At 45.8% G+C, this 26,743-nt stretch overlaps 1 long non-coding RNA gene across 1 annotated transcript in view; it reads right to left on the minus strand.

Moving 5' to 3' along the window:
- LOC129033942 (uncharacterized) overlaps nucleotides 1-26,743 on the minus strand; it is a 73,926-nt gene that overhangs the window by 13,896 nt on the left and 33,287 nt on the right. Inside the window, exons 2-3 of the long non-coding RNA XR_008501712.1 lie at nucleotides 25,987-26,019; nucleotides 25,626-25,676 (exon numbers count right to left, since the gene is read on the minus strand). This is a non-coding gene — a long non-coding RNA (uncharacterized LOC129033942). The remainder of the gene's footprint in view (nucleotides 1-25,625; nucleotides 25,677-25,986; nucleotides 26,020-26,743) is intronic.

A 26,743-nucleotide genomic window follows, 5' to 3' on the forward strand; every position in this document is an offset into this window, starting at 1 on the left:
GCTTCCAACTTTGCTGCATGCAGGAGAAGCTGGAGCCCAGCAGTTGCTGGGGGGCACACCCGGCTGAGGAGTGGCCCCCATCTCACATTTCATGGAGTTCCAGGAGAGGGAATAGGCCAAAGAAGCTTCCCACAGCTGCTTTCATGCCCTCAGCCTGCAGAAAGTAGGATAGAAGAAAACACCAAGCTTCTCAGAGGAGAATTGAAAAGAGGTGGGGAAGACAAGGAGAGTTGCAGACAGACAGGCTGGATATTGGCTCGTCGCCCTCCGTCTGCATGTCAGTTGGGCTATATTTTTTACTGCAAGCAGCAGAAAACCCAATTTAATGTGGCTTAGCTAACAGACTTTATCATCCTGCTTAGTGAAAAGCCATAGGTCCCAGACCCTTCCATCTTTCTTTGTCTTTCTCAGCTTGTTTCCTTCAGGCTGACGTTCCTCATGATCCCAAAATGGTTGCAAAAATTCCAGGCATTACAGAGGCAACCTCAGGTCTCCATGGCTGGAATCAGGTCACCTGCTTCTTCCTAAGCCCAATGACTAGGGAAATGAAATTACTATCATTGGCTCAGGCTAGTTAAAACCTAACCCTCCCCAGGGTTCCATGCAGGACAGTGGACACCCAGACAGAACTGGGGCTGTAGCGATACAGAAAATAATGGCAGTAACAGGCAGTGGTGGATATGGGTGAGTAACCAACAAGGTTTGCTCTACTCTGGTTAGATCAACTGTCCCAGTACCTTTGTCTAAGCACCCAAAAGAGTCCTGCTGAACCTGGGCATGAAGAAAGGCAGGCACAGCAGGGGGTAGTTGGGACAGAGCCTCTGTTTAGGAGTGTGACAGGCAGTTCTCCATAATTATCAAGATTCTGACAGTGGTGTGCTGGGAAAGAGCTGGCCAGTGTGCTGGGGCCACAGCAAGCACCCTGGGGCTCAGAGAAGATGGACAAGTTCTCCTGAGTTGGGCCTGGGCTCACCCAACCCCAGCTCCTGGCAGGTGGATATCCTGTCAGTCAACTTTCTTATGGGTGCAGCTCAGCAATCCCAGAAACCACAGTCGTGTCTTGACCTTCCAGTAGAGGTGTGTCCACACCCAGGGATATGGTGGTAAAGGAAGGGGGCTGAGTTGAGAAGCCTTGACAAGAGGCCTCCACGGGCCGTTGGTACCTCGGGTGTGGTCCCAGATGCCCACGTCCCTCCTGCCTGTGTGAGGTGTCAACATGCTGGCCCAGCGTCGCCCACACCCTCTTGATCCCACACAGCTGCCAAACACCTCCTCAGCTACCCACTTCCCTCCCTTCCCTTATTTCAGACTTTCTCAAATTATGCTTTCTCAAATATTAATTATGTCTTAATTTACACTTAAATTTTCTTTGATTTTTTGCATTTCTTTAATTTACATAGTGTGTACCTAACAGGACACTTTATATCTTTTCACAAATGGAAGAGAGCCTCATTTTCCATAATGCGACTACAAGAAAGCACAATGAAGTCACAATAAAGTTATTAAGCCCTAATTTGATACCTCAGCCTGGCAGGACTCTAAGCCCCAGGCCTACTTTCTCTTTGTTAGAGCAGAGAGATTAGCAAGTATTATAAAGGTGTTAAACATGCTAGCACCAAATCCAGACGTTCCCCTGGAAGTCATTAGGAGACGGGAAGGATAATTTGTAAGGGAGCAACTTCTTCCACCGCGGAGTCTGATGGCGGTGGGCTGCGCCCAGGCCCTTCAGTGCACCGGCTGAGCCTCCTCCCGTGGGGGGTGTCAAGGAGGGTATGTGTCTGCCAGGCAGGCGGCAGCTGCGGGGAGGCACGTGGGGAAGGGGAGGTGACCGCCGGAGAGGAGCAGCCTGCAGCCCGCTGGAGGGGCCCCGGAGCCGCGCTTGGAACGCCTGTCCCCGACCCCTCAGTGCCCGCGGATACGACGCTCTTGCGCGGAGTTCGCGAGGCTGCGGGACAGCTGGCGCGCATGGCTCTCACCTGAGACTCCGGCGGGACACGGGAGGCACGGACACTCACGTTCCGGAGGAGGCACAGAGGAGGAGCTCCGATTTGGGAGCGACTCCCCGGTCTGGGGCAGGCAGAGGTGACCAGTTCGGTCCTGGGTGGCAGACGCTCCGTGGGCCCGAGTCGCGCCCCGCCCTGAGGCCGAGGGCGGGAGGCGGAACCGCAGGTGAGGGGCCAGGGAAGGGAGGGGACGTCATGAGCGGGCGCGGAGCCGCCAGCGCCTTCCCTCGGCCTCAGGACTGTGTCCCACAGCAGCCACAGGGCAGGCAGGCAGGGAGAGGGCAGCGCCTCAGGCTTGGAGCGCCCGCTCCCAGGGCAGGGCGCATGAGAGGCCCAGGGGCAAAGGAGGCTCCGCGTTCTCCATCCTCTGTCCACAGGCTGTCAGGCACGCGGGGGACCCTCTTCCCAGCTATCTCCTTCTGTGAACCAGTGTACATCTCCCTCTGATGTTATTTTTCACAAATAGTAGACAAACACAAGCTACACACACACATACACACATATGCAGATATACACACACTACACACATCTATGCACACATGCACACACACACTACACACACACAGGCACACATACAGATACTACACACACAGTACACGCACATAGGCACGCACACGCACATATGCAAACATATGCACATTACACAAACACATATGCACACATACACATGCTACACACATATATACACATACACTATACATGTATATACATATGCACACACTACACAGGCACACATACACATGCTATAAACATATATATACACTACACATGTATACACATGTATACAGCACATATATACTATGCACATGTGCATGCATGCACACACATACTACACACACATAGACACATACCACACACTATACACACATGCACACATATGCACACACTACATGTGCATGCACACATAGGCACACATACACATGCTACACACACATAGACACACATACACGTGCTACACACATCTATACACACAGATGCACTACACACATACACACTACACATACATAGACATACACACTACACATACTATACACACATACACGCATATGCACACATACACTACACATACATAGGCAGACATACACTACACACTACACACACACACACACACACACATAGGCAAACATACACACACTACACCCATATGCACACATATACACATACTACACATATGGACACACATGCTACACATATACACATATATGCACACATACACATATACACATATACACACGTAGGCACACATACACACACATACATCCTCAGTCTCAATGTAAAGTTCTTATTTCTATGGGTCACAAAGAGGTAGAAAAACATTGCTCTAAACAATGCTCACATGTTCACATGTGAAATGCTAAAAAGAGCATGGATTTTGGAGTCAAACAGACTTGAATTCTAGGCTGGCCCTGAAACCTACCAGCTCTAGGATCTAGAAGGGCAGGGGATCTCTCCTCTCTCACCTCATCTGTGATATGGGGTAGAAATCCACCCTCCCTCAACCCCAGTTAATTTAAAGTGACAATGAAATGGCAGATCAGCCAAAGTGATTTCCAAACAGTTAAGTCCTGTACAAACGCATGATATTAAGATTGTTAATATTAGGCCCCAGCCAAGAACCCGTCTTAAGCCATGGTCCAGAAAATCAAATCTTGTTCTTCAATTGCATCTACTTAGCCAGCTGTTCAGTTCCCATATGCTCCTTTCTCTTCCAAAGCCTTAGCCGCCAATTGGAATACAAGATAAAAAACACCATCTGTGCCCCCAGTCCTTCAGTTCCCTGCCCAGGACATCTCGAGGCCGGGAGATGATTTCCCAGTTTCTTCTGGCACTGCCGTTTCCCCCTGGCTGGCTGCACTGGAGCAGAGCTGAGAGCCTCGGCAGCCTCTCCACCTTGATGTGGATGGTTCTCCACTGCCCACCAGAGGCCCCTGTGACTCCCAGACCCGGCCCCACTGTGGCTGGCCACGGGGCTGCTGCATATTAACTCTTTGGCTCTGCGGCTCTTTTGCAGTGTCCACCACATCAGTCCCGCCCCAGCCTGGAGGGATATGTGCCTCTCACCCCAGAGACTACATTGAGGGAGCAACCCATAGGAGGGAGAGCAGCAATGGCCTCTGCTGGAGGTCTTCCCAGGAGCCTCTAGTTACAGGGTGCAAGATGTGATAGACTGATGCAAACATGGTCCCAATTCTGCATCCTTCCCTGTGTCCATGCCCTTGCAGTATGGCTGCGTACTTCTTCCCATCAAGATGTGAGGTCCATTCTCCTGCCCCTTCAGTCTGGGCTGGCCTGTGACTTGCCTTATCAGTAGAATGGAGTGGAAGTGAAAGTGACACTGTGCCAGTTCACCTGCAATGTAAACAAGCTTGGGTGAACCTGTGGGGGAACCCAGAAGAGAGCTTGTACGCCCTCCTAGACCAGCCTCCACCCAGCAAACCCTCAAACGAGTAATGGACCCCAGCCTATATCAACAGAGCTGCCTTGCCGACCCTCACTGGCCCCAGATGCATGAGCGAGCCCACCTGAGATTATCAGAATTGCCCAGCCAAATCATAGACTTATAAGAAATAATGGTTATGGTTTCAAGCCACTAGGTTATAGGGTAATTGTTATACAGCAACAGGTAAGTGATACATAAGAGCATGCCCCCCTCCATTAGAGGCACCAGGTGGGAAGGTATGGACTCTTTTAGGTTATTCTAATGATATCCTGCCACCCCAATCAGCCTTTGGACAGAGCCTAAGAACCCTGGGGGTGAGGTGAGAATCTAGCCCCCTATCCTGAAGCCATGTGGCAGGAAATGAAGGGAAAAGTGTACATAGCATCACAGCAAGTAGGTTGACACTAATCACCAGACATCCCTGTCCCTGCTCAAAACCCCCCAGGCCCTCTCATCCACCCCAGCTTCTCCTATCCTAGGTCCCCTACCATTCACTGTTCCCCAGTTTGCTAGAGAAGTCTCAGCAGGCTTCTTGCTGAATTATGCTGAGCGATTTCTCTCTCCCTCTCCAAGCCAACCAGGTCAAGCTCTGGGTGTGCTTTTGCACAAAGGCTTGCCTTGGTGTCCTGCTAGCCGAGTAGTTCCCAAAGGATGGTGCAGTTACCACTGGGGATGCAAGCAATGATTGTAGGTGGTACAGGGTCAAACATTTTAAATGCTAATTGTTCCATTTCGATTGTAACATTATTCCAGCATGGTCATCCCTTGGTATGTGTGGGGATTGGCCCCTGAGGAGACCAAAATCCATGGATGCTCAAGTCCTTGATATGAAATAATGTTGTATTTACATACATACATACATCCTCTTCACATACCTACATACATCCTCCCGTATACTTTAAATCATCTCTGATTACTTATAATGCCTAATATAAGGTAATGTGATTTAAATAGTCATCATGCTGTATTGTTTTATTCATATTATTTTTTATTGTTATATGTTATTTTTATTGGATTTTTAAAAAAAATCTTTGATCTGCAGTTGGTTGAATCCATGATGCAGAACCCTTGGACATGGTGTGCCAACTGCATACTTATCCCTTACCCTTCAAGCTGCCATAACAAAATACCATAGACTGGGGAGCTTTTAAACAACAGAAATTTATCTCACACCTGGCAAGTTCAAGGTCAAGGTGCTGGCAGATTCAGTGTCTGCTGAGGGCCCACTATCTGATTCTTAGGTGGCGCCTTCTTACCGTGTCCCTGCACCATGGGAAGGGGGAAACCAGGTGTCTCTGGAGCCTCTTGTATATGGGCACTAATCCAACCATGAGGGCTCCACCCTCACGACCTTGTCACCTCCCAAAGGCACCACCTCCTAACACTATCACATGGGGGATTCCATTTCAGCAGGTATTTTGAGGGGACACAAACATTCAGTCTATAGAAATTTGTTAGCAAATATATTTAACTAAAATATAGCTAGCCCTAGCAATCTTTGATGTAGTGTTCCCATTTAAAATAAATGTGTTTAAATGCAACTGGATGCTCAATTGGGAATTTCAATGGAAATATCCAAATCCAATAGATGCCACACCTCAAGGTGTTGAGAGGCCGGATGCAGAATTCACAAAGAAGATGGCTTGCAACAAGAGTAAGAGTCGAGTGGAGAGAGACGGTTTCTGAAGAAGGATGTTGAGCAGAGAGTGGCTTGTGTGCTGGGAGGGCCGAGGGGAGTGGATGAAGGGGAGTGTGCCCCTCACCTCTTACTCAGTGGGAGGGGCTCTGGGGAGGACCTTCAGCAGGATGCGGGGTGTACCTCTGAGTTTGGGGGACACAAGAGCTGGCAGGTGATAACATAGCTGAGGACTAGGGCGGCAGGGGGTTGTGGCTCTTGGGCTTCAGGGCTGAGAGAAAAAAGACCCACATTGGGAGAAAGGGTGGATCCAGGTTCTGTGGAGCCTGCAGCGTACACAATCTGGGATCCCCTTGCTATGGACAAGAATATCAAATTACCATGGAAGCACCTGGTGGGTCCCTCAGGATCTGGGAAGGGGCCCGGGCAAGTCATAGCTCTGAAGCCAAAGCTGCACCAGCTGCACGGCACATGACCTCTGCGTGGACAGCAGCTACACCAGAAACCAGGACAATGTGAAGGGGGAAGAGTAGGTTGTGCGCTAGATGTGGCCACATGGGAGAGAGAAACAGCCAGGACTGTTCTTCATCCTGCCCAACAGGGGCGGTAGGACTCCAACAGAGAAAGTCCACACTGAGAGAAGGGCAAGCCAGAGGAACGGGGCTGCCAGGATCCCAAAAAAGCCCGCGCCGGAAGGAGCCCAGATGACTGGGAGATAGCCTCTGAGCAGAGCACCAGTCACAGGTGAACACTCCTGTTGCCTTAGGTCTCCTCTGCTCCAGAGTGGGGCAAGAAGAGAGAAATGTACCTAAAGAAGGACTATCTCACCTCCTGCCATAAACCACCAACCCTCGGTGGCAATCAGGAGGGTAGAGGACACATTTTTCAATTACTTGGACCTGGACACTCTCAATTACTGAAATGTGACTTAAAGTGACCACAGGACTCTTTTTCATCACCTAAGGCCAATCAGAGAAGGCTCAGCACAGGCCCTAGCTTTCACAATCATTCCCTTTGAATTATGTTTGCTCAATGTTCCAAAGGGTCGATTTTTTTATATACGGAGTTTTCCATTTTTAATATTTGGTTAAACAAAATAGATCTCTTATAAACAAACCCAGCACAAGGCCAACAACAAAAAGGAATAAAAGCAAGACAATCAAAAAGCCTAGGATTGCCTGTTATTGGGCATCAGGGTCAGGCCTGCTCACCTTCCTTAAAGGAAGTGTGGCTTTTTGCCCTTGGGCATCAGCATGGGTCCCTGTTCCTAAGCACCAGAATTGGATATGAAGAGAGAAACCAGCCCTGAAATGGTTAAGCATCTTTCCATATCCCATTGGCTCAGGGACTCCAAGTGCATGGGGACTCCCAAAGAGTCAGTTTTTAAAAATGTATTGTTTCACTTTGCTAGCACAGCCACAACAAAGCACCAAGACTGGGTGCCATAAACAACAGACACTCATTGTCTCAGCTCTGGAGGCTGAAAGTTTGAGATGAAGGTGTCAGAGTGGCTGCTTTCTTCTGAGATCACTCTCCTTGGCTTGTGCGTGGCCGCCTTCTCATTGTTTTCTCATGTCCTTCCCTCTTGGTGGTCTGTGTGTCTGATATTCTTATATGGATACCAGTCACATAGAATTAAGGCCCACCCTGACAGCCTCATTGTAACTCGGTTACCTTTTTAAGACCCTATCTCCAAATATAACCACATTCTGATGTACTAGGGGTTAAGATTTCAACATGTGAATTATGGGAATACACAAGCCAGCCCATAACATATATAAAATAAATAAAAGCTATTTAGACTCCAGGATAGGGAGCTAGACTAAAAACTTCAATACCTTAACCACACCCAAGGAATTTAACATTTGAACACTAACATTATCTACTATCTAGCACATAGTAAAATTTCCCGATTGCCCCCAGATTTCCTTCATATATTGTTTTATGACCCAAGATCTAATTAAGGATTTTGCACTGCATTAGACTGATTTTTTTAGTCTCCTTTAATCTAGAACACTTCTCCTGATTTTCTGTTGTCTTTCATGACTTCGAGGTTTTGAAGAGTCCAGATTTTATGGACAGCACCTAGATTTGGCCAACTGTGTGCTCGTCATTAGACCCAGGTTAGACACTTGGACAGGAGCTTTCCATAGGTGGCAGGGGTTCTTCCTACCGTCTTGCCTCAGGAGTTGCGTGACATATGTCTGCCCCATTGCTGGGGATGCTAAGTGTTTTCCCTTGGTGAAGGTGGTGTCCCTCAGACTCCATCATACAAAGATGCCTTTTCCAAGTTTTTAAATTAACAACTAGTTTTCAGGGTGATGCTTTAAGACCCTGTGACGCTCCAGTTCCCCAACAGACTTTGACCTGAAGGTTGTTGCATTCACGGATGACCTTCACCTGAGTCAGTTACTATAGGTGGGTGGTTGCAAAATGAAGTATGTCATGTATATACAATCAATACTACAAAAGCATCCTTGGAAAGTGTTACTAAATGAGATAAACAATAAGGATGTGGAAGGGTGGAACCAAAGACAAGGCCTATAACTAAAGATAATACAGGCAGGCGCAGTAGCTCATGCCTATAATCCCAGCACTCTGGAAGGCCAAAGCAGGAGGATCGCTTGAGACCAGGAGTTCAAGACCAGCCTGGGCAACATAACGAGACCCTGTCTCCAAACAATCGTGATATTAGGATAGTCTCATATTAAACCTAATGTGGCTGGGCACAGAGGCTCATGCCTGTAACCCCAACACTTTGGGAGGCTGAGGTGGGCGGATCACCTGAGGTTAGGAGTTCGAGACCAGCCTGGCCAACATGGCGAAACCCCATAAATACAAAAATTAACCGGGCATGGTGGCGGGCGTGCACCCACCCACCCAGCTACTCGGGAGGCTGAGGCAGGAGAATTGCTTGAACCCAGGAGGCAGTGAGTTGAGATCGTGCCATTGCATTCCAGCCTGGACGACAGAGTGAGACTCTGTCAAAAAAAAAACAACAAAAAACAAAAAACCTAATGTGTTTTTTGAAGTCAGTAACCACTCCATGTTGTGGCTGGTCTATCCCAGCAATGGACTTTTCATTCCTTTAATGACTCATTCTGTGAAGATAAGTGCAGAGAATCTATTAAGATGTTAAAACTGGCAGCCTGGGCAACATAGCAAGACCTCATCTCTACAAAAATTAGCCAGGTATGGTGGCTCATGCCTGTAGTCCCAGCTACTCAGGAGGCTTGAGCCCAGGAGTTCAAGACTGCATTGAGCTGCAATGGTGCCACTGCACTCCAGCCTGGGCAATAGAGCAAGACCCTGTGTCTAAAAAAAGTCTTTAAGATAATCTATAGATTTGCTACAGCAAATATTTAGGGCATAAATATGTCTTAAAACTTTCTAGAAGCTAATGTGAAAAAGAAATTTATCAGTTACACAATCCGGCTACTGGGACCTTGAGATTGGCTGCCAACAATGAATGTGAGGTGGGTGTCACTATGAAAGAACAGGTCTCCTCCTCTTACCCATGAGGGGACTCAGAACTCAATGCTGAGTTCTGCTTAAATGTAACTGACCAAAAATGGATATTAACCTCTGCTCCATCCTGACTTCCCACTAACACGGCAATAAGAAGATGTTAAAAGGAGGGGGGATGACTACACTTATAAGGACAAAGAGAACAGAAGAGGAGAAAATAGCAACAAATGTTAGAGTCAGGAAAGGAGATGGATGAGGGATAAATGAATTCACTGATTTTAGAAAGCTGACTCCCGAGCCAGCTGTGGGAAGCCTAATAAACCGCAGCTCCAAAAGTCCTGAGAACGGAAGGCATGAGGTGCCTCTGCAGCAGGGGTGAAGGCAGTAATAGAAATAGAGAGTGGACTGAAAGCATTTTCATAAGCAGGCAGATGCCCAGAGCCTCTCCATCAGACTGGACAACCTCATTCGGGCAGAAGGCTAACTTCTAGAAACCACAATACGGGTCTCTGAACTGGGCACAGTTAAAGTCAGAAGAGCCAGGGGAAATGAATGAACTTGACACACTCAGTGCTGAACACTCCAGCCCTGTTCCCCACCAGCATCCAGAACACTGGTACCCAGGCTTCTCTTTCCAGGCCTCAGATACTCAGAGGAATTCAACCTGATCAGGAAGAAAGGACCTCCCAATGAAAGAGCCCAAGCCAATCATCCTACAATGAAGTCCACAGTTGACAAGCCACCATTTCCCATGACACACACACACACACGCACACACATGAACGTGCACACACATGCACATGCACAAAACTTTCCACCAGTGTTTTAGTGCCATGCTTTTAAATATGAGCAATCAAAAGGATTGTCAGACATCTGAGGAAGCCTCTGATATGAGAGACAGAGGTCAGAACAAACACAAATGGAAAAAAAAAAAGCAACTTAAAGGAAACAAAGGTTACTTGGGAGGAAGAAAACTTCAAAATCATTATCATTAATATAAGCAGAGAGCTAAGAAATGATATTCTGACCATGAAATAAGAACAGAGTATTATTAAACAAAAGGAACGTAGAAAGAGCTCTTGGAAACTTAAAATATGATAGTAGAAATGGAAAATGTAAGAGAAGAGTTTGGATGATACAGTCGAGGAAAGCCGTAAGATGGAGCAGAGAGACAGGAAAAGGAGAACAAGGATCAGAAAGTTAGAGGGCCAGTTCAGGAAGCCCAACATTTGGGTAATAGGAGTTCCAAAAAAGAGAGAACAGAGAAAAAGTGGAAGAAATTACCAAGGGGAAAAAGTTCATGAAAGTGTCCCAGAACAGTTCTGGAGATTCTAGGTCAGAAGGGCCAGAAAAATGGAGGGGTGTGGACCTACATCAAGATACATGTGTGAAACTTCAGGGCACTGAGGACAAAGAGACAGCCCAAAAGACTTCCAGAGAGAGAGAATAAAATAAAACAAAACAAATTTTACAACTGTGCAAAGTCAAAGGTGGCACTGGCACCAGCTTTGCAATAGCATCCTGGAAGATGGAAGACAACAAAGCAACGTCTTCAACGTTCCCAGAAAACTCATTTCTAACTAGAATTCTATATCCAGCCAAGTAAGAGTGAGAGGAGAATAAAAATACGTTCAAATACTCAATGCCTCAAAAAATGAGGAATGACCAAGGAAGACGGAAATGTGGAACTCAGGAAATGGGTGCTTTAGCCTGAGAAATGGGAAGGGCATTCAGGATGCGGTGAAGGAAGTACTGTCCATGAGGAGTGAAGGGCAGGTTTCCCATAGACACTAGAAGGTTCTGGGAAAGGCCCCTTAGAAGATAGCATGGGTGGGCCGGGCACAATGGCTCACGCTTGTAATCCTAGCACTTTGGGAGGCCAAGGTGGGCAGACCACTTCAGGCCAGGAATTCGAGACCAGCCTGACTAACATGGTGAGACCCCGTATCTGAAAAAAAAAAAAATTAGCCGGGCATGGTGGTATGCACCTGTAATCCTAGCCACTCAGGAGGCTGAGACATGAGAATCCCTTGAGCACAGCAGTGGGAGGTTGCAATGAGCCAAGGTCTCACCATTGCACTCCAGCCTGGGCAACAGAGGGAGACTTATCTCAAAAAAAAAAAAAGGAGGAAGAAGAAGGAGGAGGAGGAGGAGAAGGAGAAGGAGAAGAAGGAGGAGGAGGAGGCATAAGTAGAGTCACTGATGCTTTGAAGATACTAAAGCAGACTGGTTCAATTAGAGGCTGTTTGAACATGAATTCATAACAAAAGAATAGAAAATTAATAGAACAGATTATTAACAGAGTAAGTTATAGAAAATTAAGCAAACAGTAACTCCAGGAAATATAAAAGTTGTCCAATAAAGGAAAATAACTGTAGACTGCTGTATGGTTTAGCACCAAAAAACTGTATAAACTCTAAATATGGATCTAAACCGAATTGCAAATTTACCATACCACAAGAACTGTGATAGGATGCATGTCTACATCACGGGGGGAGGGGACAAGTTTTGCAAGAGCACTAAAGCCTCATTTCCCAAGTAAGAAGTCAACACACATTGCTTGAAATGAAATATAAAATCAACAAATAACAATATAAGCTTGTTCTGTAGAGGTGAGGAGATAAATCCAAAAGGGATCCACTAAAAAAATTGAAAGCAATTTCCTTCAGGACCTGGGAAATGAGGAAAGATGAAAGGAAGAATGCTATTTTTCATAGCAAGCCTTGCCAAAATTATCTGTGACTCTTTATGTACACTTATAACTTTGATTTACACAATTAGAAGTAAATTTTAAAAAATCAGTCAATGTCCACCCAAATTGTTGTTCATGTGTGAGACCAACAGAAAGATCATCTCAGATATCCATGAGTTCATACATTACAACCTTCTGGAAAAATCAGTAGAAAAAATATTCCACCTAATTAAGATTCAGGAATGGGAAAGTTAAGTTAGAAAAGAAAGAGATTCTTTTTTTAATTATTATTATGATTATTATTATTATACTTTAGGTTTTATGGTACATGTGCGCAATGTGCAGGTAAGTTACATATGTATACATGTGCCATGCTGGTGCGCTGCACCCACTAACTCGTCATCTGGCATTAGGTATATCTCCCAATGCTATCCCTCCCCCCTCCCCCCACCCCACAACAGTCCCTGAAGTGTGATGTTCCCCTTCCTGTGTCCATGTGTTCTCATTATTCAATTCCCACCTATGAGTGAGAATATGCGGTGTTTGGTTTTTTGTTCTTGCGATAGTTTACTGAGAATGATGATTTCCAATTTCATCCATGTCCCTACAAAGGACATGAACTCATCATTTTTTATGGCTGCATAGTATTCCATGGTGTATATGTGCCACATTTTCTTAATCCAGTCTATCATTGTTGGACATTTGGGTTAGTTCCAAGTCTTTGCTATTGTGAATAATGCCGCAATAAACATACGTGTGCATGTGTCTTTATAGCAGCATGATTTATAGTCCTTTGGGTATATACCCAGTAATGGGATGGCTGGGTCGAATGGAATTTCTAGTTCTAGATCCCTGAGGAATCGCCACACTGACTTCCACAATGGTTGAACTAGTTTACAGTCCCACCAACAGTGTAAAAGTGTTCCTGTTTCTCCACATCCTCTCCAGCACCTGTTGTTTCCTGACTTTTTAATGATTGCCATTCTAACTGGTGTGAGATGGTATCTCATTGTGGTTTTGATTTGCATTTCTCTGATGGCCAGTGATGGTGAGCATTTTTTCATGTGATTTTTGGCTGCATAAATGTCTTCTTTTGAGAAGTGTCTGTTCATGTCCTTCGCCCACTTTTTGATGGGGTTGTTTGTTTTTTTCTTGTAAATTTGTTGGAGTTCATTGTAGATTCTGGATATTAGCCCTTTGTCAGATGAGTAGGTTGCGAAAATTTTCTCCCATTTTGTAGGTTGCCCATTCACTCTGATGGTAGTTTCTTTTGCTGTGCAGAAGCTCTTGAGTTTAATTAGTTCCCATTTGTCAATTTTGGCTTTTGTTGCCATTGCTTTTGGTGTTTTAGACATGAAGTCCTTGCCCATGCCTATGTCCTGAATGGTAATGCCTAGGTTTTCTTCTAGGGTTTTTATGGTTTTAGGTCTAACATTTAAGTCTTTAATCCATCTTGAATTGATTTTTGTATAAGGTGTAAGGAAGGGATCCAGTTTCAGCTTTCTACATATGGCTAGCCAGTTTTCCCAGCACCATTTATTAAATAGGGAATCCTTTCCCCATTTCTTGTTTTTCTCAGGTTTGTCAAAGATCAGATAGTTGTAGATATGTGGCATTATTTCTGACGGCTCTGTTCTGTTCCATTGATCTATATCTCTGTTTTGGTACCAGTACCATGCTGTTTTGGTTACTGTAGCCTTGTAGTATAGTTTGAAGTCAGGTAGTGTGATGCCTCCAGCTTTGTTCTTTTGGCTTAGGATTGACTTGGTGATGTGGGCTCTTTTTTGGTTCCATATGAACTTTAAAGTAGTTTTTCCAATTCTCTGAAGAAAGTCATTGGTAGCTTGATGGGGATGGCATTGAATCTGTAAATTACCTTGGGCAGTATGGCCATTTTCACGATATTGATTCTTCCTACCCATGAGCATGGAATGTTCTTCCATTTGTTTGTATCCTCTTTTATTTCCTTGAGCAGTGTTTTGTAGTTCTCCTTGAAGAGGTCCTTCACATCCCTTGTAAGTTGGATTCCTAGGTATTTTATTCTCTTTGAAGCAATTGTGAATGGGAGTTCACTCATGATTTGGCTCTCTGTTTGTCTGTTATTGATGTATAAGAATGCTTGTGATTTTTGTACATTGATTTTGTATCCTGAGACTTTGCTGAAGTTGCTTATCAGCTTAAGGAGATTTTGGGCTGAGACAATGGGGTTTTCTAGATATACAGTCATGTCATCTGCAAACAGGGACAATTTGACTTCCTCTTTTCCTAATTGAATACCCTTTATTTCCTTCTCCTGCCTAATTGCCCTGGCCAGAACTTCCAACACTATGTTGAATAGAAGTGGTGAGAGAGGGCATCCCTGTCTTGTGCCAGTTTTCAAAGGGAATGCTTCCAGTTTTTGCCCATTCAGTATGATATTGGCTGTGGGTTTGTCATAGATAGCTCTTACTATTTTGAGATACGTCCCATCAATACCTAATTTATTGAGAGTTTTTAGCATGAAGGGTTGTTGAATTTTGTCAAAGGCCTTTTCTGCATCTATTGAGATAATCATGTGGTTTTTGTCTTTGGTTCTGTTTATATGCTGGATTACATTTATTGATTTGCGTATATTGAACCAGCTTTGCATCCCAGGGATGAAGCCCACTTGATCATGGTGGATAAGCTTTTTGATGTGCTGCTGGATTCTGTTTGCCAGTATTTTATTGAGGATTTTTGCATCAATGTTCATCAAGGATATTGGTCTAAAATTCTCTTTTTTTGTTGTGTCTCTGCCAGGCTTTGGTATCAGGATGATGCTGGCCTCATAAAATGAGTTAGGGAGGATTCCCTCTTTTTCTATTGATTGGAATCGTTTCAGAAGGAATGGTACCAGTTCCTCCTTGTACCTCTGGTAGAATTCGGCTGTGAACCCATCTGGTCCTGGACTTTTTTTGGTTGGTAAGCTATTGATTATTGCCACAATTTCAGCTCCTGTTATTGGTCTATTCAGAGATTCAACTTCTTCCTGGTTTAGTCTTGGGAGGGTGTATGTGTCCAGGAATTTATCCATTTCTTCTAGATTTTCTAGTTTATTTGCGTAGAGGTGTTTGTAGTATTCTCTGATGGTAGTTTGTATTTCTGTGGGATCGGTGGTGATATCCCCTTTATCATTTTTTATTGCATCTATTTGATTCTTCTCTCTTTTTTTCTTTATTAATCTTGCTAGCGGTCTATCAATTTTGTTGATCCTTTCAAAAAACCAGCTCCTGGATTCATTTATTTTTTGAAGGGTTTTTTGTGTCTCTATTTCCTTCAGTTCTGCTCTGATTTTAGTTATTTCTTTCCTTCTGCTAGCTTTTGAATGTGTTTGCTCTTGCTTTTCTAGTTCTTTTAATTGTAATGTTAGGGTGTCAATTTTGGATCTTTCCTGCTTTCTCTTGTGGGCATTTAGTGCTATAAATTTCCCTCTACACACTGCTTTGAATGCATCCCAGAGATTCTGGTATGTTGTGTCTTGGTTCTCGTTGGTTTCAAAGAACATCTTTATTTCTGCCTTCATTTCGTTATGTACCCAGTAGTCATTCAGGAGCAGGTTGTTCAGTTTCCATGTAGTTGAGTGGTTTTGAGTGAGATTCTTAATCCTGAGTTCTAGCTTGATTGCACTGTGATCTGAGAGATAGTTTGTTGTAATTTCTGTTCTTTTACATTTATTGAGGAGAGCTTTACTTCCAAGTATGTGGTCAATTTTGGAATAGGTGTGGTGTGGTGCTGAAAAAAATGTATATTCTGTTGATTTGGGGTGAAGAGTTCTGTAGATGTCTATTAGGTCTGCTTGGTGCAGAGCTGAGTTCAATTCCTGGGTATCCTTGTTGACTTTCTGTCTTGTTGATCTGTCTAATGTTGACAGTGGGGTGTTAAAGTCTCCCATTATTAATGTGTGGGAGTCTAAGTCTCTTTGTAGGTCACTCAGGACTTGCTTTATGAATCTGGGTGCTCCTGTATTGGGTGCATATATATTTAGGATAGTTAGCTCTTCTTGTTGAATTAATCCCTTTACCATTATGTAATGGCCTTCTTCGTCTCCTTTGATCTTTGTTGGTTTAAAGTCTGTTTTATCAGAGACTAGGATTGCAACCCCTGCTTCTTTTTGTTTTCCATTTGCTTGGTAGATCTTCCTCCATCTTTTTATTTTGAGCCTATGTGTCTCTGCACGTGAGATGGGTTTCCTGAATACAGCACACTGTTGGGTCTTGAGTCTTTATCCAATTTGCCAGTCTGTGTCTTTTAATTGGAGCATTTAGTCCATTTACATTTAAAGTTAATATTGTTATGTGTGAATTTGATCCTGTCATTATGATGTTAGCTGGTTATTTTGCTCGTTAGTTGATGCAGTCTCTTCCTAGTCTCGATGGTCTTTACATTTTGGCATTATTTTGCAGTGGCTGGTACCGGTTGTGCCTTTCCATGTTTAGCGCTTCCTTCAGGAGCTCTTTTAGGGCAGGCCTGGTGGTGACAAAATCTCTCAGCATTTGCTTGTCTGTAAAGTATTTTATTTCTCCTTCACTTATGAAGCTTAGTTTGGCTGGATATGAAATTCTGGGTTGAAAATTCTTTTCTTTAAGAATGTTGAATATTGGCCCCCACTCTCTTCTGGCTTGTAGGGTTTCTGCCGAGAGATCCGCTGTTAGTCTGATGGGCTTCCCTTTGATGGTAACCCGACCTTTCTCTCTGGCTGCCCTTAACATTTTTTCCTTCATTTCAACTTTGGTGAATCTGACAATTATGTGTCTTGGAGTTGCTCTTCTCGAGGAGTATCTTTGTGGCGTTCTCTGTATTTCCTGAATCTGAATGTTGGCCTGCCTTGCTAGATTGGGGAAGTTCTCCTGGATAATATACTGCAGAGTGTTTTCCAACTTGTTTCCATTCTCCCCGTCACTTTCAGGTATACCAATCAGACATAGATTTGGTCTTTTCACGTACTCCCGCATTTCTTGGAGGCTTTGCTCGTTTCTTTTTATTCTTTTTTCTCTAAACTTCCCTTCTCACTTCATTTCATTCATTTCATCTTCCATTGCTGATACCCTTTCTTCCATTTGATCGCATCGGCTCCTGAGGCTTCTGCATTCTTCACGTAGTTCTCGAGCCTTGGTTTTCAGCTCCATCAGCTCCTTTAAGCACTTCTCTGTATTGGTTATTCTAGTTATACATTCTTCTAAATTTTTTTCAAAGTTTTCAATTTCTTTGCCTTTGGTTTGAATATCCTCCTGTAGCTCGGAGTAATTTGATCGTCTGAAGCCTTCTTCTCTCAGCTCGTCAAAGTCATTCTCCGTCCAGCTTTGTTCCGTTGCTGGTGAGGAACTGCGTTCCTTTGGAGGAGGAGAGGTACTTTGCTTTTTAGAGTTTCCAGTTTTTCTGCTCTGTTTTTTCCCCATCTTTGTGGTTTTATCTACTTTTGGTCTTTGATGATGGTGATGTACAGATGGGTTTTTGGTGTGGATGTCCTTTCTGTTAGTTTTCCTTCTAACAGACAGGACCCTCGGCTGCAGGTCTGTTGGAGTACCTGGCCGGCCGTGTGAGGTGTCAGTCTGCCCCTGCTGGGGGGTGCCTCCCAGTTAGGCTGCTCGGGGGTCAGGGGTCAGGGACCCACTTAAGGAGGCAGTCTGCCCGTTCTCAGATCTCCAGCTGCGTGCTGGGAGAACCACTGCTCTCCTCAAAGCTGTCAGACAGGGACATTTAAGTCTGCAGAGGTTACTGCTGTCTTTTTGTTTGTCTGTGCCCTGCCCCCAGAGGTGGAGCCTACAGAGGCAGGCAGGCCTCCTCGAGCTGTGGTGAGCTCCACCCAGTTCAAGCTTCCCGGCTGCTTTGTTTACCTAAGCGAGCCTGGGCAATGGCGGGCGCCCCTCCCCCAGCCTTGCTGCCGACTTGCTGTTTGATCTCAGACTGCTGTGCTAGCAATCAGCGAGACTCCGTGGGCGTAGGACCCTCTGAGCCAGGTGCGGGCTATAATCTCCTGGGGCACCGTTTCCTGGGGCACCCGAAAAGCACAGTATTCGGGTGGGAGTGGCCCAATTTTCCAGGTGCCGTCTGTCACCCCTGGAAAGGGAACTCCCTGACCCCTTGCGCTTCCTGAGTGAGGCAATGCTTCGCCCCTGCTTCGGCTGGCGCACGGTGCGCTCACCCACTGACCTGCGCCCACTCTCTGGCACTCCCTAGTGAGATGAACATGGTACCTCAGATGGAAATGCAGAAATCACCCGTCTTCTGCGTCGCTCACGCTGGGAGCTGTAGACCGGAGCTGTTCCTATTCGGCCATCTTGGCTCCTCCTCCAAGAAAGAGATTCTTAGTATTGACAATTATTTTCTGAACTAGAAGATGCATAATAATAAAATAAATGAACAAATTAAAAATGAGAATTGCATCTAAAATCCTAGATTATACCTACAAAACGCAGTGGAGAGGGGGAGATAGTTTTTACAGAGAGAGGAATCAATAGTTATCACTTTATTTTTGATATTCATTTTTATGACATAGGTCCACTTAAAAATAAAGGTAAACAAGCAAAATTAAATATAAGTCTACTTCCCAGTCACTAGTGGGGAAATCAAAGACAATGAAATTAAAAGAGCAAAAAGATAGCAAAGAAATTAAGTGGGAAAGCAGAAAACAACACCAGTAATGAGACCAAATAGTTATGGCATTTAAGTAAATAGGCTAAACTTTCTCGTTAAAAAACATAACAGTTTTTTTAAAAATCCGAAACCACTGCTGTTTTTAAGCAAAAACTCCTAAAACAAAATGACAAGGAACATTTCAGAATGAATGGATGATAGTGCACTTTAGTTAGACCAAAGAGACATCATGGAATAAAAAATAAAAGTCAAGTCGTCAGGGAGAGAGTGAATGAAATGTCAGCGCAGGAGCGAAGCCTGCTCTGAGCAGGGAGCAGGAGCCAAGAGCCTTGAGTTTCTGTTATATTTTTTGCTGGTGTGGGATGAAACGATCTGTGAGGCGGGGACCATCACTGTGCCCATTTTAGGGATGAAGAAATAGAAGCACAGAGAGATGCTAAGTCTGGCACCAGGCAGTGGCAGGACTGGAAAAGGAGACTGGGTCTGGCCAACCCCGAAGCTGTGCTTCTTCTCGTCCTGCCAGGAGTGTGGCGCTCATTATAGAGGAAGTTCCTAATAAAAGCAGCCTCATTTGTCAGGGGTCAGGGGTTCCCTGCTTGGCCCTCTCGCAAATGGCATCCCTCTGGAGAGGTGGGTAACCCTAGACATCAGGGGTCCCCTGCGGGCCATGTGTGCAGAGTCCAAGTCTGTCCTATCCACCTCTTGGCACAGGTCTTGGCAGCGGCCTACCTCCTGGACACAGGGCTCCCCTCCCCCTACAGTGGGTGCCCTCTCTCCTGGCCCACACCTCTGGGTGCCGCTCAGCCTCCTCACGCCCTGGCCAGGGTTGTCAGCCTTTCTACTAGTGCAGCCCCCACATCCCCAGAGGCTGCTGGGCAGGCTGGGGCAGGTCCCCTGGAAGGTGGCCTCAGACCCCCTGCAGTTCAGGAGGATGTCTGCTGCTCCTATTGCCTGCCCCGCCCAGGCGGAGAAGTGCTGGGGCCTCCCACCTCTGAGCCACAGAAAGACCCACGGGGGAGCCCCCAGGGAAGGCCGTGGAGAAGCCCAGCCACTCAGCGTTTTCCTTTGGAGAAAGCATGGGGCTCTAAGGAGAGGCAGCGCCAGGCCTGGGTGCAGGGTGAGGAGTCCTGACCCTTGCTCTCTGTCTCTCCCCGGGGCTTTCCTGTCCAATACCAAGGGCTTGTGCTGGCCGCGCATCTGTGCAAACGTGTACGTGCTGTGTTGCAGTGGCTCAGTGCCCTCGCTGAGCCCTGGTCGTCTTGTCCCTGGACATACCTCCTGTTAGGATTCCCACAACAATGCCCACGTGGCACTTTTTCCGCCTGGGTTTTCGGCACAAAAGAGAAGGAGTTCACAGGGCCCTGCAGGCCCCAGCCTCTGCGGGCTCATCTGCCCGGGGTGTGATCAACGATGAGCTCCCCATAGGGAAGCTCTGCAAACCCACACTCCCAGAGCTCCTCCAGCAAACACTGGATGCCTGCTCAGAAGTGCAGGGAACACAGGGGCCACCAGATCAGAACCCCATTCCCCTTCTGGCTGCTGCTCCCCATCTCCCCTCCATGAAAGCCCAGTCTGGTCCCTGTGACCCCTCTGGCCTCACCACCTAGGTCTCACCTTGCTGTTTCCTGAAGGAGCCGGGAATGCCCCGCCTCCACACCTACTGTTCCCGTCTCAAATGGGTGTTGTCACCTAAACACCCACAGCCCCCCACCCCAACCTCCTCTGCATCAGCCACTGCTGCCTTCCCGGTAAGGCCACCCTGACCACCTTATTTAAAGTTGCACTCCCACTTCCTATGTGCTGTTTCCCATGTGCGGATGGCTGAATGGATGTGTTGTCCCCGTGCAGGCTGAGTGGCCGGCTCCGTGCCCCCTGAGGCCTTTGCCCACTCCCTCCCCAGCACACACATGATCTCCACTCAGTCTATTCCCAATCTCAGCTTCTCTGTGGTTTCCTGGACTTTTCCTCCTCACTGCCACCCCCATCACGGCCAGAGTCCCAGTCAGGGGGCTCTGCCACTCAGCACAGTGCTGAGTGGCAGAAAGAGAGGGCCTCACCCAGGAAGCCAGACTGCCTCCTCTCCACCCTCCCTGGAGAGCCCCCAGGGGTGGCTGAGCCGGAGAGACTGAGATGAAAACTCTGAAGGAAGCTGCAGAGAAGGAGTATTAGCCCCAACAAAACTTAGAGTCTTGGCAGCTAAATTCAAATCAAATGTGATTTTGATACCAATTCAAACAGCCTAGGCAGAAGAGCTAAGGGATTTTCTTCTTGAAAGCATAAAAGGAACGGAGAAGACGTCTGAATTCTAACAGCTGAGAATTACTGAGATGAGAGATTTGGGGAATCAGAAGAAGTCTACTTGGAGCAGCCTCCCTTCCCGGATGGCAAAAGGAGTGCCAATCACGGCTGCCATGGCAACAGGTAGGCGCCAAATGCCAGCACAGAGAGAAGCCGAGTGCGACTTCCCACAAAAACGCCACGGTTATTGTTCTAACAGGAGCAGGATGGAAGTCATGTCCATGCATCACCCCACATCCCCAGCATCACTCCACATCCCCAGCGCCACCCACAATGCCTGAAAGTTCTCTCCACGGCCAGAAGCATTGGAAGGAACTGACACACAGCTCCCCCAATACACACACACACACACACCACACACACCACTCATTTCCCTTCTGCTCCAATTCCTAAAATTTAGTAGCTTAAAACAACAACCATCAATTTATTATCCTCATTCTTTTGTGGGTCAGGAATGCAGAAAGGGCTTGGCTAGGTGGTTGGGCGTGGGGCCTCTGCTGCTGTTGTGGCTGGTGGTTGGAGCGGCAGTGGCTGCCAGGCATCTCTCTTCACACAAGCTCAGGGCCTGCTGAGGTGTGTGCTGACACAGACACATGTGCCTGCCTGAGGCAGAAGCTGCACGTGGCCTCTTCACACCTGGTCCTGCACCATGTAGCATCACTCTGCCACCTGCTACAGGTTACCTGTGGGAGTGGCAAGAGGACAGAAATTAGACCCCACACTTGACCTTGCAGTGGCAAAGTTCTGAAGGGACAGTGAAACAGGAGACGCTATGTGGCCACCCTGCCCTCATCCTCAGAGAGGAGCATGGAACTGGGAAGGCGGTAAGGGAACACAGTGCCGGAAGGGAAAGCAACCTGTCAGCACTTTCTGGTTTGACAGAGAGGGTGAGGGCATTCTAAGGGGAAACAACAAGAAGAGCCACATAGAATGGAGTTTTAAGAGCTCTAAGAATTCTCCCCACAACCTAGAAAATGAATCTAGAAAGCCTAGAGGCGGTATGAGTGCTCACCAGCTGTGTAGGGGGTGGAGATGCCTGACTACAGCAGCACTACCCAGGAGAAGATTCTGCCGTAACAGAAATGTCCCATGTCTGCCTTGTCAGGTACAGGAGCCACAAGCCACGTGTGGCTCTGAGCCCTTGAAATGTGGCTAATGAAACTGAGACACTGAATTTTAACTTTCATTTCATTGTAATTAACTTAAATTTAAACTTAGAAAGCCATGTTTCTCTAATAGCTATCATATCAAACAGTGTGGGTCTGGAATTAAGTATCTCAGCCAACAAACCAAACCGTGTCTTAAAGGAGAGAAAAGGAAAGTGCAAAGAGCGGCCCACCTGAAGCCTGCCTCCCACTGCCAAGACAGCTCGCGGGTTTGCCTCTCCACCCACCTCTCTGGAGAAAGAAGAGAAAAGTTCAACACTAAGGGCTGATTCAAGGTAACAGTCTCATAGGGCAAACAATAACTTATTACAACATTCTCCTGGAAGAGTTAATCAATGCAATTAAATACGTGGCCAGGCTCAGTGGCTCCCACCTGTAATCCCAGCACTTTGGGAAGCCCAGGAAGGAGGATTACTTGAGCCCAGGAGTTTAAGACCAATTTAGGCAACAAATTGAGACCCTATGTCTACAAAAGATGTTTTAAAATCAGCTCAGCATGGTGGTGCACCCCTGTGGTCCCAGCAGCTCGGGAGGTTGAGGTGGGAAGATTGCTTGAACTTAGTAGTTCAAGGCTTCAATGAGCCATGATAACACCACTGCACTCCAGCCTGGGCAACACAGCAAGACCTTGTCTTTAAAAATAAATAAATAAATAAATAAGATGCATACAAATTGGAAAGGAGGAGACAAATTTATCATTGAAAATAATAGTATGGTATCACTGGGTAAAGATTTTTAAAATATTGGAAACAAGCCAATTTAATAATGTAGTCAGTTATAAAATTAGCATATCAAAATCAATAACTTTCTTTTATATAAAACATAAGCAGCTAAAAATATAATGAAGGAAAAGAGCTCATTCTCAATAGCAACTGAAAGTATAAAATGCCTAAGAAAAAAACTTAAGAAATGTGAAGGCCTTACATGAAAAAAACTATAAAGCTCGACTAAGACATAAAATAAGATAGAATAATTGGAGAGCCATATCTTTTTATTGAAGAGAAAGACTTAAAGTTGTAAAGATGTCAATCCTCTCTAAATCAAATTTCTAATTGAATTTTTTGACAAAAAAAACTCAATTAAACTTGACAAAGTATTCAAAATATGAACAGATCCATCAATGGGGGAGAATAGAGCATCCAGAAATAAGCCCATGAATATGTGAGTGTTTAAACGCTGATAAAAATGGCATAAAAATTGAAGAAGTGATGGAATGTTTAATAAATGGTATTGGGATAAATGTGTAAGCACTTGGAAAACAATAAAGCTGAATCTCTACTTTCTTAGACTAAAAAGAAAAAAATCCAAAAGTATCAAAATTCAAATGTCAAAAATGAATCTAAAAATGTAATAGAAGAAAACGTGGGTGAATTTTTTATCCTGGTGTGAGAAAAAGTCTTTCTAAGCATGACAAAAAATCCCAGAAGCCAGAATGGAAAAGACTGACTGATTTGACTAAGTAAAAGTGGAAGACTTCACTTCAGCAAAATACCCATTTAAAAACATAATAGACACACTGGGAAAAATTAGCTGCCATCCAGAAGCTAGACAAAGGTCTAGCTTCCCTAAATTACAAATTACTCTCACAAGTCGTGAGGGAAAATTACAACACAATAGAAAAGTGGGCAAAGTAAATTGGCAGGCAATTTATCAAAGAAAAAATTCAAACGCTCCCCTCCAAAACAGACACATGAAAAGAAGCCCAGTTTCACTGCTAGTAAGAGAAACACAAATTAAATTAGAATATATTATATTCATCACCTCTATTGGAAACAACGAAAAAGACTGTATACCCATTGCTGGTAAGGAGCTTAGGAAAGGTGGGTGTATAAACAAAGACAGCTTTTCTGGAGGACCGTTGGTGACAACTAATATAATTATAATTACAAAAACTTTTTACCTGGCAATTCAAATTCTAGGAACTTATCTTACACCCATACTTACTCAAAGATACATGGGCAAGACTGCAGCTTTGCTTGTTATCGTAGAATTTGCAAAACAAAACAAAACAAAAAACAAACATCAAATGTCTAGAGGGAATTGGACTCTCCAATACAGTAAGCCCATCCCTGGTGTGAAGTAACATGTGGCCAATATGCACTGGCTTGGGGAAATGCACAACACACACTGACAAGAGAGAAAAGATTGGAAGCAACATGGCCCCAGTGTTGGAGTTGTCCAGTCCAGTACCTTGCTGCCCACAGGGATCACTCCAGCCTCCCCTTGCTCTGCTCTCTTCCTTTCTATATTTTGTGCAGGTCCCAATTACCTCCTGACGACCTTTAGAGCATCCGGCTCTGAGCACCTCAGGGGGCCAGCTGCTCTGCCTGTGTGTGGCCTGCTCTGCCTCTGGCCCTGCACGTGGCCAACTTTTCTTTAGTAGCATCTCCTCCAGGCTACCTTCCCTGACCACAGCTCCTTACCCATCCCTCCCTCTCTCCCCCTACACCCTGAATATTTTCTTGATAGCATTGATACAAGGCAAGTGAGCCCCAAAATTGGGGCTTAGTTGGGAAGGGTTCTTGGCTTCACCCAGGAAAGAATTCAAGGGCAAGCCAGTGATGTTAGACAGCAACTTTTATTGAAGCAGCAGTGCACAGTGGCAGCCGAGGTACTGCTTCTTGTGGAGCAGGGCAGAGCCACCCCATAGGCAGTGTGCCCAGAGCAGCAGCTCAGAGGCAGCCCTGAAGTCATATTTATACCCACTTTTAATTACATGCAAATTAAGGGGTGGATTATGCAGAAATTTCCAGAAAAAGGGTAGTAACTTCTAGATTACTGGGTAGTTGCTATGGAAAGGGACAGTAACTTCCAGATGTTGCCATGGAAACAGTAAACTGACATGGCACACTGGTGGGCATGACTTATGGATGGCTGTTTCCATCCTGTCCCTGTTTCAGTTAGTCCTCAATTTGTCCCAGCACCTGGGTCCCACATCCAGAGTCGAGTCCCACCTCCTACCTTAGCATATGTCACCATTTCAACTTTTGTTTATTTACCTGTTTGGTTGTTCAGTCACTTTCTCCCTAATGCAGTCTCCATGAGGGCTAGAACCATACCTGGCTCATCACCTCCAAAGATCACCCTTGTGCTTAGAATTAGAAGAACAGCCCAAGCCCCTGGGGCTGGCTCCCTGTCTGCCTTCACCCCACACACATATACGCCACCCTCCCCATCCCTGGTTTTGCTCCAGCCATGCTGGCTGTATTACTCTGTTCTCATGCTGCTATGAAGAAACACCTGAGACTGGGTAATTTATAAAGAAAAGAGGTTTAATTGACTCACAGTTCCAAGGCCTCAGGAAACTTACAATCATGGTGGAAGGCACCTCTTCTCAGGGTGGCAGGAGAGAGAATTAGAGCTGAGCAAAGGAGGAAACCCCTTATAAAACCAGCAGATCTCATGAGAACTTACTATCATGAGAACAGCATGGGGGAAACCACTCCCATAATTCAATTCTCTCCACCTGGTCCTGCCCTTGACAAGTGTGGATTATTACAATTCAAGGTGAGATTTGGATGGGACACAGAGCCAAACCATGTCATTCTGCCCCTTGCCCCTCCCAAATCTTATGTTCTCACATTTCAAAACACAACCATGGCCTTCCAACAGTCCCCCAAAGTCTTAACTCATTCCAGCATTGACTCAGAAGTCTAAGTCCAAAGTCTCACCTGAGACAAGGCAAGTCCATTCCTCCTATGAACCTGTAAAATCAAAAGCAAGTTAGTTACTTCCTATGTACAATGGTGGTACAGGCACTGGGTAAATACACCCATTCCAAATGGGAGAAATTGGCCTAAACAATGGGGCTACAGGTCCCATGCAAGTGTGAAATCCAACAGGGCAGTCACTAAACCTTAAAGTTCCAAAATGATCTCCTTTGACTCCTTGTCTCACATCCAGGTCACACTGATGCAAGAGGTGGGCTCCCATCACCTGAGGCAGCTCTGCCCCTGTGGCTTTGCAGTTTACAGCCCCAGCCTGGCTGCTTTCACAAGTAGGTGTTGAATGTCTGTGGCGTTTCCAAGTTCATGGTGAAAGCTGTTGGTGGATCTGCCATTCTGGGAGCTGGAAGACAGTGGCCCTCTTCTCACAGCTCCACTAGGCAATGCTCCAGTGGGGACTCTGTGTTGGGGCTCCAACTCCATATTTCCCTTCTGCACTGACCTAGCAGAGGTTTTTCATGAGGGCTACTTCTCTGCAGCAGACTTCTTCCCAGAAATCCAGGCATTTCCATACATCCTTTGAAATCTAGAGACAGGTTCCCCAACCTCAATTCTTGGCTTTTGTGCACCTGCAGGCCCAACATTATGTTTAAGCTGCCAAGGCTTGGGGCTTACACCCTCTGAACAATGGCCCAAGCTGTGTCTTAGCCCCTTTTAGCCACAGCTAGAGCTGAAGCAGCTGGGACACAGGGCACCCATCATG

This window comes from Pongo pygmaeus, chromosome 2 (genome assembly GCF_028885625.2).
Source record: "Pongo pygmaeus isolate AG05252 chromosome 2, NHGRI_mPonPyg2-v2.0_pri, whole genome shotgun sequence".
NCBI classification, from domain to species: Eukaryota; Metazoa; Chordata; class Mammalia; order Primates; family Hominidae; genus Pongo; species Pongo pygmaeus.